The 11,586-nt window shown below is 52.8% G+C and overlaps 1 non-coding gene across 1 annotated transcript; it reads right to left on the bottom strand.

Annotated features, from left to right (window-relative positions):
- Positions 1-383: 383 nt before the first annotated feature.
- Positions 384-460, bottom strand: TRNAN-GUU (transfer RNA asparagine (anticodon GUU)). The gene has a single exon. It is a non-coding gene; the product is annotated as a tRNA-Asn (tRNA).
- Between the last annotated feature and the right edge of the window lie 11,126 nt (positions 461-11,586).

Genomic DNA, 11,586 nt, shown 5'->3' with positions numbered 1-11,586 from the left:
GCGCCACGGAGACAGTCGTGCTTCACTCTCGCCACCATCAGAACATATCTTCAAAGCTATCAGCCCAAAGAAGAAAAAGCAACGCACCAGTCCCGGGAGGGCTCGTACCTCCAACCTTTCGGTTAACAGCCGATCGCGCTAGCCAATTGCGCCACGGAGACAGTCCTGCTCCACACTCACCACCACCAGAACATATCTTCAAAGCTATCAGCCCAAAATAAAAAAAGCAACACACCACTCCCGGGAGGGCTCGAACCTCCAACCTTTCGGTTAACAGCCGATCGCGCTAGCCAATTGCGCCACGGAGACAGTCCTGTTCCACTCTCACCACCATGAGAACATATCTTCAAAGCTATCAGCCCAAAGAAACAAAAGCAACACACCACTCCCGGGAGGGCTCGAACCTCCAACCTCTCGGTTAACAGCCGATCGCGCTAGCCAATTGCGCCACGGAGATAGCCGCGCTCCACTCTCACCACCATCAGAACATATCTTCAAAGCTATCAGTCCAAAGAAAAAAAAGCGCCGCACCTCCACCGGGTGGGCTCGTACCTCCATCCTTTCAGTTAACAGCCGATCGCGGTAGCCTATTGCGCCACGGAGACAGTCCTGCTCCACTCTCACCACCATCAGAACATATCTTCCAAACTATCGGCCCAAAGAAAACAAAGCAACACACCACTCCCAGGAGGGCTCGTACATCCAACCTTTCGGTTAACAGCCGATCGCGCTAGCCAATTGCGCCACGGAGACAGTCGTGCTCCACTCTCACCACCATCAGAACATATCTTCAAAGCTATCAGCCCAAAGAAGAAAAAGCAACGCACCAGTCCCGGGAGGGCTCGTACCTCCAACCTTTCGGTTAACAGCCGATCGCGCTAGCCAATTGCGCCACGGAGACAGTCCTGCTCCACACTCACCACCACCAGAACATATCTTCAAAGCTATCAGCCCAAAATAAAAAAAGCAACACACCACTCCCGGGAGGGCTCGAACCTCCAACCTTTCGGTTACCAGCCGATCGCGCTAGCCAATTGCGCCACGGAGACAGTCCTGCTCCACTCTCACCACCATGAGAACATATCTTCAAAGCTATCAGCCCAAAGAAACAAAAGCAACACACCACTCCCGGGAGGGCTCCAAACTCCAACCTTTCAGTTAACAGCCGATCGCATAGCCAATTGCGCCACGAAGACAGTCGTGCTCTACTCTCACCACCGTCAGAACATTCCTTCAGAGCTATCAGCCCAAAGAAAAAAATCGCCACACCACCACTGGGTGGGCTCGAACCTCCAACCTCTCGGTTAACAGCCAATCGCGGTAGCCAATTGCGCCACGGAGACAGTCGCACTCCACTCTCACCACCATCAGAACATACCTTCAAAGCTATCAGTCCAAAGAAAAAAAAGCAACACACCACTCCCGGGAGGGCTCGTACCTCCAACCTATCGGTTAACAGCCGATCGCGTTAGCCAATTGCGCCACGGAGACAGTCCTGCTCCACTCTCACCACCATCAGAACATATCTTCCAAACTATCGGCCTAAAGAAAAAAAAGCAACACACCACTCCCAGGAGGGCTCGAACATCCAACCTTTCAGTTAACAGCCGATCGCGCTAGCCATATGCGCCACGGATACAGTCCTGCTCCACACTCACCACCACCAGAACATATCTTCAAAGCTATTAGCCCAAAGAAAAAAAAGCGCCGCACCTCCACCGGGTGGGCTTGTACCTCCAACCTTTCGGTTAACAGCCGATCGCGGTAGCCACTTGCGCCACGGAGACAGTCCTGCTTCACTATCACCACTATCAGAACATATCTTCGAAGCTATCAGCCCAAAGAAAAAAAAGCAAAACACCACTCCCGGGAGGGCTCGAACATCCAATTTTTCGGTTAACAGCCGATCGCGCTAGCCTATTGCGCCACGGAGACAGTCGTGCTCCACTCCCACCACCATCAGAACATAACTTCAAAGCAATCAGCCCAAAGAAAAAAAAGCGCCGCACCACCACCGGGTGGGCTCGAACCTCCAACCTCTCGGTTAACAGCCGATCGCGCTAGCCAATTGCGCCACGGAGACAGTCGTGCTCCACTCTCACCACCATCAGAACATATCTTCAAAGCTATCAGTCCAAAGAAAAAAAAGCGCCGCACCTCCACCGGGTGGGCTCGTACCTCCAACCTTTCGGTTAACAGCCGATCGCGGTAGCCAATTGCGCCACGGAGACAGTCCTGCTTCACTCTCACCACCATCAGAACATAGCTTCAAAGCTATCAGCCCAAAGAAAAAAAAGCAACACACCACTCCCTGGAGGGCTCGAACATCCAACCTTTCAGTTAACAGCCGATCGAATAGCCACTTGCGCCACGGAGACAGTCGTGCTCCACTCTCACCACTATCAGAACATATCTTCAAAGCTATCAGCCCAAAGAAAAAAAAAAGCGCCGCACCACCACTGGGTGGGCTCGTACCTCCAACCTTTCGGTTAACAGCCGTTCGCGCTAGCCGATTGCGCCACGGAGACAGACCTGCTGCACTCTCACCTCCATCAGAACATATCTTCAAAGCTATCAGCCCAAAGAATAATAAGCAACACACCACTCCCGGGAGGGCTGCTACCTCCAAACTTTCGATTAACAGCCGATCGCGCTAGCCAATTGCGCCACGGAGACAGTCGTGCTCCACTCTCACCACCGTCAGAAGATTTCTTCAGAGCTATCAGCCCAAAGAAAAAAAGCACCGCACCACCACCGGGTGGGCTCGTACCTCCAACCTTTCGGTTAACAGCCGATCGCGCTAGCCAATTGCGCCACGGAGACAGTCGTGCTCCACTCTCACCACCATCAGAACATATCTTTAAAGCTATCAGCCCAAAGAAAAAAAGCGCCGCACCACCAGCGGGTGGGCTCGTACCTCCAACGTTTCGGTTAACAGCCGATCGCGCTAGCCAATTGCGCCACGGAGACAGTCCTGCTCCACTCTCACCACCATCAGAACATATCTTCCAAACTATCGGCCCAAAGAAAAAAAAGCAACACACCACTCCCAGGAGGGCTCGAACATCCAACCTTTCAGTTAACAGCCGATCGCGCTAGCCATATGCGCCACGGATACAGTCCTGCTCCACACTCACCACCACCAGAACATATCTTCAAAGCTATCAGCCCAATATAAAAAAAGCAACACACCACTCCCGGGAGGGCTCGTACCTCCAACCTTTCGGTTAACAGCCGATCGCGCTAGCCAATTGCGCCACGGAGACAGTCGTGCTTCACTCTCGCCACCGTCAGAACATTTCTTCAGAGCTATCAGCCCAAAGAAAAAAAGCGCCGCACCACCACCGGGTGACTCGTACCTCCAACCTTTCGGTTAACAGCCAATCGCGCTAGCCAATTGCGCCACGGAGACAGTCGTGCTCCACTCTCATCACCATCAGAACATATCTTCGAAGCTATCAGCCCAAAGAAAAAAAGCGCCGCACCACCAGCGGGTGGGCTCGTACCTCCAACCTTTCGGTTAACAGCCGATCGCGCTAGCCAATTGCGCCACAGAGACAGTCCTGCTCCACTCTCACCACCATCAGAACATATCTTCAAAGCTATCAGCCCAAAAAAAAGCAACACACCACTCCCGGGAGGGCTCGAACCTCCAACCTTTCAGTTAACAGCCGATCGCATAGCCAATTGCGCCATGGAGACAGTCGTGCTCCACTGTCGCCACCGTCAGAACATTTTTTCAGAGCTATCAGCCCAAATGAAAAAAATCGCCGCACCACCACCGGGTGGGCTTGAACCTCCAACCTCTCGGTGAACAGACGATCGCGCTAGCCAATTGCGCCATGGAGACAGTCGTGCTACACTCTCACCACCATCAGAACATATCTTCAAAGCTATCAGTCCAAAGAAAAAAAAGAGCCGCACCTCCACCGGTTGGGCTCGGACCTCCAACCTTTCGGTTAACAGTTGATCGCGCTAGCCAGTTGCGCCACGGAGACAGTCGTGCTCCACTCTCACCACCGTCAGAACATTTCTTCAGAGCTATCAGCCCAAAGAAAAAAAGCACCGCACCACCACCGGGTGGGCTCGTACCTCCAACCTTTCGGTTAACAGCCGATCGCGGTAGCCTATTGCGCCACGGAGACAGTCCTGCTCCACTCTCACCACCATCAGAACATATCTTCAAAGCTATCAGCCCAAAGAAAAAAAAAGCGCCGCACCACCACGAGGTGGGCTCGAACCTCCAACCTTTCGGTTAACAGCCGATCGCACTAGCCAATTGCGCCACGGAGACAGTCGTGCTCCACTCTTACCACCATCAGAACATATAATCAAAGCTATCAGCCCAAAGAAAAAAAAGCGCCACACCACCACCGGGTGGGCTCGAACCTCCAACCTTTCAGTTAACTGCCGATCGCGCAAGCCAATTGCGCCACGGAGACAGTCGTGCTCCACTCTCACCACCATCAGAACATATCTTCAAAGCTATCAGTCCAAAGAAAAAAAAGCGCCGCACCTCCACCGGGTGGGCTCGTACCTCCAACCTTTCGGTTAACAGCCGATCGCGGTAGCCTATTGCGCCACGGAGACAGTCCTGCTCCACTCTCACCACCATCAGAACATATCTTCCAAACTATCGGCCCAAAGAAAAAAAAGCAACACACCACTCCCAGGAGGGCTCGTACATACAACCTTTCAGTTAACAGCCGATCGCGCTAGCCTTATGCGCCACGGAGACAGTCCTACTCCACACTCACCACCACCAGAATATATCTTCAAAGCTATCAGCCCAATATAAAAAAAGCAACCCACCACTCCCGGGAGGGCTCGTACCTCCAACCTTTCGGTTAACAGCCGATCGCGCTAGCCAATTGCGCCACGGAGACAGTCGTGCTTCACTCTCGCCACCATCAGAACATATCTTCAAAGCTATCAGCCCAAAGAAGAAAAAGCAACGCACCAGTCCCGGGAGGGCTCGTACCTCCAACCTTTCGGTTAACAGCCGATCGCGCTAGCCAATTGCGCCACGGAGACAGTCCTGCTCCACACTCACCACCACCAGAACATATCTTCAAAGCTATCAGCCCAAAATAAAAAAGCAACACACCACTCCCGGGAGGGCTCGAACCTCCAACCTTTCGGTTAACAGCCGATCACGCTAGCCAATTGCGCCACGGAGACAGTCCTGCTCCACTCTCACCACCATGAGAACATATCTTCAAAGCTATCAGCCCAAAGAAACAAAAGCAACACACCACTCCCGGGAGGGCTCCAACCTCCAACCTTTCGGTTAACAGCCGATCGCGCTAGCCAATTGCGCCACGGAGACAGTCCTGCTCCACTCTCACCACCATGAGAACATATCTTCAAAGCTATCAGCCCAAAGAAACAAAAGCAACACACCACTCCCGGGATGGCTCCAACCTCCAACCTTTCAGTTAACAGCCGATCGCATAGCCAATTGCGCCACGAAGACAGTCGTGCTCTACTCTCACCACCGTCAGAACATATCTTCCAAACTATCGGCCTAAAGAAAAAAAAGCAACACACCACTCCCAGGAGGGCTCGAACATCCAACCTTTCAGTTAACAGCCGATCGCGCTAGCCATATGCGCCACGGATACAGTCCTACTCCACACTCACCACCACCAGAACATATCTTCAAAGCTATTAGCCCAAAGAAAAAAAAGCGCCGCACCTCCACCGGGTGGGCTTGTACCTCCAACCTTTCGGTTAACAGCCGATCGCGGTAGCCACTTGCGCCACGGAGACAGTCCTGCTTCACTATCACCACTATCAGAACATATCTTCGAAGCTATCAGCCCAAAGAAAAAAAAGCAAAACACCACTCCCGGGAGGGCTCGAACATCCAATTTTTCGGTTAACAGCCGATCGCGCTAGCCTATTGCGCCACGGAGACAGTCGTGCTCCACTCCCACCACCATCAGAACATAACTTCAAAGCACTCAGCCCAAAGAAAAAAAAAGCGCCGCACCACCACCGGGTGGGCTCGAACCTCCAACCTCTCGGTTAACAGCCGATCGCGGTAGCCAATTGCGCCACGGAGACAGTCCTGCTTCACTCTCACCACCATCAGAACATAGCTTCAAAGCTATCACCCCAAAGAAAAAAAAGCAACACACCACTCCCTGGAGGGCTCGAACATCCAACCTTTCAGTTAACAGCCGATCGAATAGCCACTTGCGCCACGGAGACAGTCGTGCTCCACTCTCACCACCATCAGAACATATCTTCAAAGCTATCAGCCCAAAGAAAAAAAAAGCGCCGCACCACCACTGGGTGGGCTCGTACCTCCAACCTTTCGGTTAACAGCCGTTCGCGCTAGCCGATTGCGCCACGGAGACAGACCTGCTGCACTCTCACCTCCATCAGAACATATCTTCAAAGCTATCAGCCCAAAGAATAAAAAGCAACACACCACACCCGGGAGGGCTGCTACCTCCAACCTTTCGATTAACAGCCGATCGCGCTAGCCAATTGCGCCACGGAGACAGTCGTGCTCCACTCTCACCAGCGTCAGAACATTTCTTCAGAGCTATCAGCCCAAAGAAAAAAAGCACCGCACCACCACCGGGTGGGCTCGTACCTCCAACCTTTCGGTTAACAGCCGATCGCGCTAGCCAATTGCGCCACGGAGACAGTCGTGCTCCACTCTCACCACCATCAGAACATATCTTTAAAGCTATCAGCCCAAAGAAAAAAAGCGCCGCACCACCAGCGGGTGGGCTCGTACCTCCAACGTTTCGGTTAACAGCCGATCGCGCTAGCCAATTGCGCCACGGAGACAGTCCTGCTCCACTCTCACCACCATCAGAACATATCTTCAAAGCTATCAGCCCAAAAAAAGCAACACACCACTCCCGGGAGGGCTCGAACCTCCAACCTTTCAGTTAACAGCCGATCGCATAGCCAATTGCGCCATGGAGACAGTCGTGCTCCACTGTCGCCACCGTCAGAACATTTTTTCAGAGCTTTCAGCCCAAATGAAAAAAAATCGCCGCACCACCACCGGGTGGGCTTGAACCTCCAACCTCTCGGTGAACAGACGATCGCGCTAGCCAATTGCGCCATGGAGACAGTCGTGCTCCACTCTCACCACCATCAGAACATATCTTCAAAGCTATCAGTCCAAAGAAAAAAAAGAGCCGCACCTCCACCGGTTGGGCTCGGACCTCCAACCTTTCGGTTAACAGTTGATCGCGCTAGCAAGTTGCGCCACGGAGACAGTCGCGCTCCACTCTCACCACCGTCAGAACATTTCTTCAGAGCTATCAGCCCAGAAAAAAGCGCGGCACCACCACCGGGTGGGCTCGTACCTCCAGCCTTTAGGTTAACAGCCGATCGCGCTAGCCAATTGCGCCACAGAGACAGTCGTTCTGCACTCTCACCACCATCAGAACATATCTTCAAAGCTATCAGCCCAAAGAAAAAAAAAGCGCCGCACCACCACCAGGTGGGCTCGAACCTCCAACCTTTCGGTTAACAGCCGATCGCACTAGCCAATTGCGCCACGGAGACAGTCGTGCTCCACTCTTACCACCATCAGAACATATAATCAAAGCTATCAGCCCAAAGAAAAAAAAGCGCCACACCACCACCGGGTGGGCTCGAACCTCCAACCTTTCAGTTAACTGCCGATCGCGCAAGCCAATTGCGCCACGGAGACAGTCGTGCTCCACTCTCACCACCATCAGAACATATCTTCAAAGCTATCAGTCCAAAGAAAAAAAAGCGCCGCACCTCCACCGGGTGGCTCGTACCTCCAACCTTTCGGTTAACAGCCGATCGCGGTAGCCTATTGCGCCACGGAGACAGTCCTGCTCCACTCTCACCATCATCAGAACATATCTTCCAAACTATCGGCCCAAAGAAAAAAAAGCAACACACCACTCCCAGGAGGGCTCGTACATACAACCTTTCAGTTAACAGCCGATCGCGCTAGCCTTATGCGCCACGGAGACAGTCCTACTCCACACTCACCACCACCAGAATATATCTTCAAAGCTATCAGCCCAATATAAAAAAAGCAACCCACAACTCCCGGGAGGGCTCGTACCTCCAACCTTTCGGTTAACAGCCGATCGCGCTAGCCAATTGCGCCACGGAGACAGTCGTGCTTCACTCTCGCCACCATCAGAACATATCTTCAAAGCTATCAGCCCAAAGAAGAAAAAGCAACGCACCAGTCCCGGGAGGGCTCGTACCTCCAACCTTTCGGTTAACAGCCGATCGCGCTAGCCAATTGCGCCACGGAGACAGTCCTGCTCCACACTCACCACCACCAGAACATATCTTCAAAGCTATCAGCCCAAAATAAAAAAGCAACACACCACTCCCGGGAGGGCTCGAACCTCCAACCTTTCGGTTAACAGCCGATCACGCTAGCCAATTGCGCCACGGAGACAGTCCTGCTCCACTCTCACCACCATGAGAACATATCTTCAAAGCTATCAGCCCAAAGAAACAAAAGCAACACACCACTCCCGGGAGGGCTCCAACCTCCAACCTTTCAGTTAACAGCCGATCGCATAGCCAATTGCGCCACGAAGACAGTCGTGCTCTACTCTCAGCACCGTCAGAACATTCCTTCAGAGCTATCAGCCCAAAGAAAAAAATCGCCACACCACCACTGGGTGGGCTCGAACCTCCAACCTCTCGGTTAACAGCCAATCGCGGTAGCCAATTTCGCCACGGAGACACTCGCGCTCCACTCTCACCACCATCAGAACATATCTTCAAAGCTATCAGTCCAAAGAAAAAAAAGCAACACACCCTTCCCGGGAGGGCTCGTACCTCCAACCTTTCGGTTAACAGCCGATCGCGCTAGCCAATTGCACCACGGAGACAGTCGTGCTTCACTCTCGCCACCATCAGAACATATCTTCAAAGCTATCAGCCCAAAGAAGAAAAAGCAACGCACCAGTCCCGGGAGGGTTCGTACCTCCAACCTTTCGGTTAACAGCCGATCGCGCTAGCCAATTGCGCCACGGAGACAGTCCTGCTCCACACTCACCACCACCAGAACATATCTTCAAAGCTATCAGCCCAAAATAAAAAAAGCAACGCACCACTCCCGGGAGGGCTCGAACCTCCAACCTTTCGGTTAACAGCCGATCGCGCTAGCCAATTGCGCCACGGAGACAGTCCTGCTCCACTCTCACCACCATGAGAACATATCTTCAATGCTATCAGCCCAAAGAAACAAAAGCAACACACCACTCCCGGGATGGCTCCAACCTCCAACCTTTCAGTTAACAGCCGATCGCATAGCCAATTGCGCCACGAAGACAGTTGTGCTCTACTCTCACCACCGTCAGAACATTCCTTCAGAGCTATCAGCCCAAAGAAAAAAATCGCCACACCACCACTGGGTGGGCTCGAACCTCCAACCTCTCGGTTAACAGCCAATCGCGGTAGCCAATTGCGCCACGGAGACAGTCGCACTCCACTCTCACCACCATCAGAACATATCTTCAAAGCTATCAGTCCAAAGAAAAAAAAGCAACACACCACTCCCGGGAGGGCTCGTACCCCCAACCTATCGGTTAACAGCCGATCGCGTTAGCCAATTGCGCCACGGAGACAGTCCTGTTCCACTCTCACCACCATCAGAACATATCTTCCAAACTATCGGCCTAAAGAAAAAAAAGCAAAACACCACTCCCGGGAGGGCTCGAACATCCAATTTTTCGGTTAACAGCCGATCGCGCTAGCCTATTGCGCCACGGAGACAGTCGTGCTCCACTCCCACCACCATCAGAACATAACTTCAAAGCACTCAGCCCAAAGAAAAAAAAAGCGCCGCACCACCACCGGGTGGGCTCGAACCTCCAACCTCTCGGTTAACAGCCGATCGCGGTAGCCAATTGCGCCACGGAGACAGTCCTGCTTCACTCTCACCACCATCAGAACATAGCTTCAAAGCTATCACCCCAAAGAAAAAAAAGCAACACACCACTCCCTGGAGGGCTCGAACATCCAACCTTTCAGTTAACAGCCGATCGAATAGCCACTTGCGCCACGGAGACAGTCGTGCTCCACTCTCACCACCATCAGAACATATCTTCAAAGCTATCAGCCCAAAGAAAAAAAAAGCGCCGCACCACCACTGGGTGGGCTCGTACCTCCAACCTTTCGGTTAACAGCCGTTCGCGCTAGCCGATTGCGCCACGGAGACAGACCTGCTGCACTCTCACCTCCATCAGAACATATCTTCAAAGCTATCAGCCCAAAGAATAAAAAGCAACACAGCACACCCGGGAGGGCTGCTACCTCCAACCTTTCGATTAACAGCCGATCGCGCTAGCCAATTGCGCCACGGAGACAGTCGTGCTCCACTCTCACCACCGTCAGAACATTTCTTCAGAGCTATCAGCCCAAAGAAAAAAAGCACCGCACCACCACCGGGTGGGCTCGTACCTCCAACCTTTCGGTTAACAGCCGATCGCGCTAGCCAATTGCGCCACGGAGACAGTCGTCCTCCACTCTCACCACCATCAGAACATATCTTTAAAGCTATCAGCCCAAAGAAAAAAAGCGCCGCACCACCAGCGGGTGGGCTCGTACCTCCAACGTTTCGGTTAACAGCCGATCGCGCTAGCCAATTGCGCCACGGAGACAGTCCTGCTCCACTCTCACCACCATCAGAACATATCTTCCAAACTATCGGCCCAAAGAAAAAAAAGCAACACACCACTCCCAGGAGGGCTCGAACATCCAACCTTTCAGTTAACAGCCGATCGCGCTAGCCATATGCGCCACGGATACAGTCCTGCTCCACACTCACCACCACCAGAACATATCTTCAAAGCTATCAGCCCAATATAAAAAAAGCAACACACCACTCCCGGGAGGGCTCGTACCTCCAACCTTTCGGTTAACAGCCGATCGCGCTAGCCAATTGCGCCACGGAGACAGTCGTGCTTCACTCTCGCCACCGTCAGAACATTTCTTCAGAGCTATCAGCCCAAAGAAAAAAAGCGCCGCACCACCACCGGGTGACTCGTACCTCCAACCTTTCGGTTAACAGCCGATCGCGCTAGCCAATTGCGCCACGGAGACAGTCGTGCTCCACTCTCATCACCATCAGAACATATCTTCAAAGCTATCAGCCCAAAGAAAAAAAGCGCCGCACCACCAGCGGGTGGGCTCGTACCTCCAACCTTTCGGTTAACAGCCGATCGCGCTAGCCAATTGCGCCACGGAGACAGTCCTGCTCCACTCTCACCACCATCAGAACATATCTTCAAAGCTATCAGCCCAAAAAAAGCAACACACCACTCCCGGGAGGGCTCGAACCTCCAACCTTTCAGTTAACAGCCGATCGCATAGCCAATTGCGCCATGGAGACAGTCGTGCTCCACTGTCGCCACCGTCAGAACATTTTTTCAGAGCTATCAGCCCAAATGAAAAAAAATCGCCGCACCACCACCGGGTGGGCTTGAACCTCCAACCTCTCGGTGAACAGACGATCGCGCTAGCCAATTGCGCCATGGAGACAGTCGTGCTCCACTCTCACCACCATCAGAACATATCTTCAAAGCTATCAGTCCAAAGAAAAAAAAG

The sequence above is a fragment of the Rhipicephalus microplus genome, unplaced genomic scaffold (assembly GCF_043290135.1).
Source record: "Rhipicephalus microplus isolate Deutch F79 unplaced genomic scaffold, USDA_Rmic scaffold_13, whole genome shotgun sequence".
NCBI classification, from domain to species: Eukaryota; Metazoa; Arthropoda; class Arachnida; order Ixodida; family Ixodidae; genus Rhipicephalus; species Rhipicephalus microplus.
The sequence above is the reverse complement of the archived record's forward strand: the minus strand, read 5'-3'. Positions and strand labels throughout refer to the sequence as shown.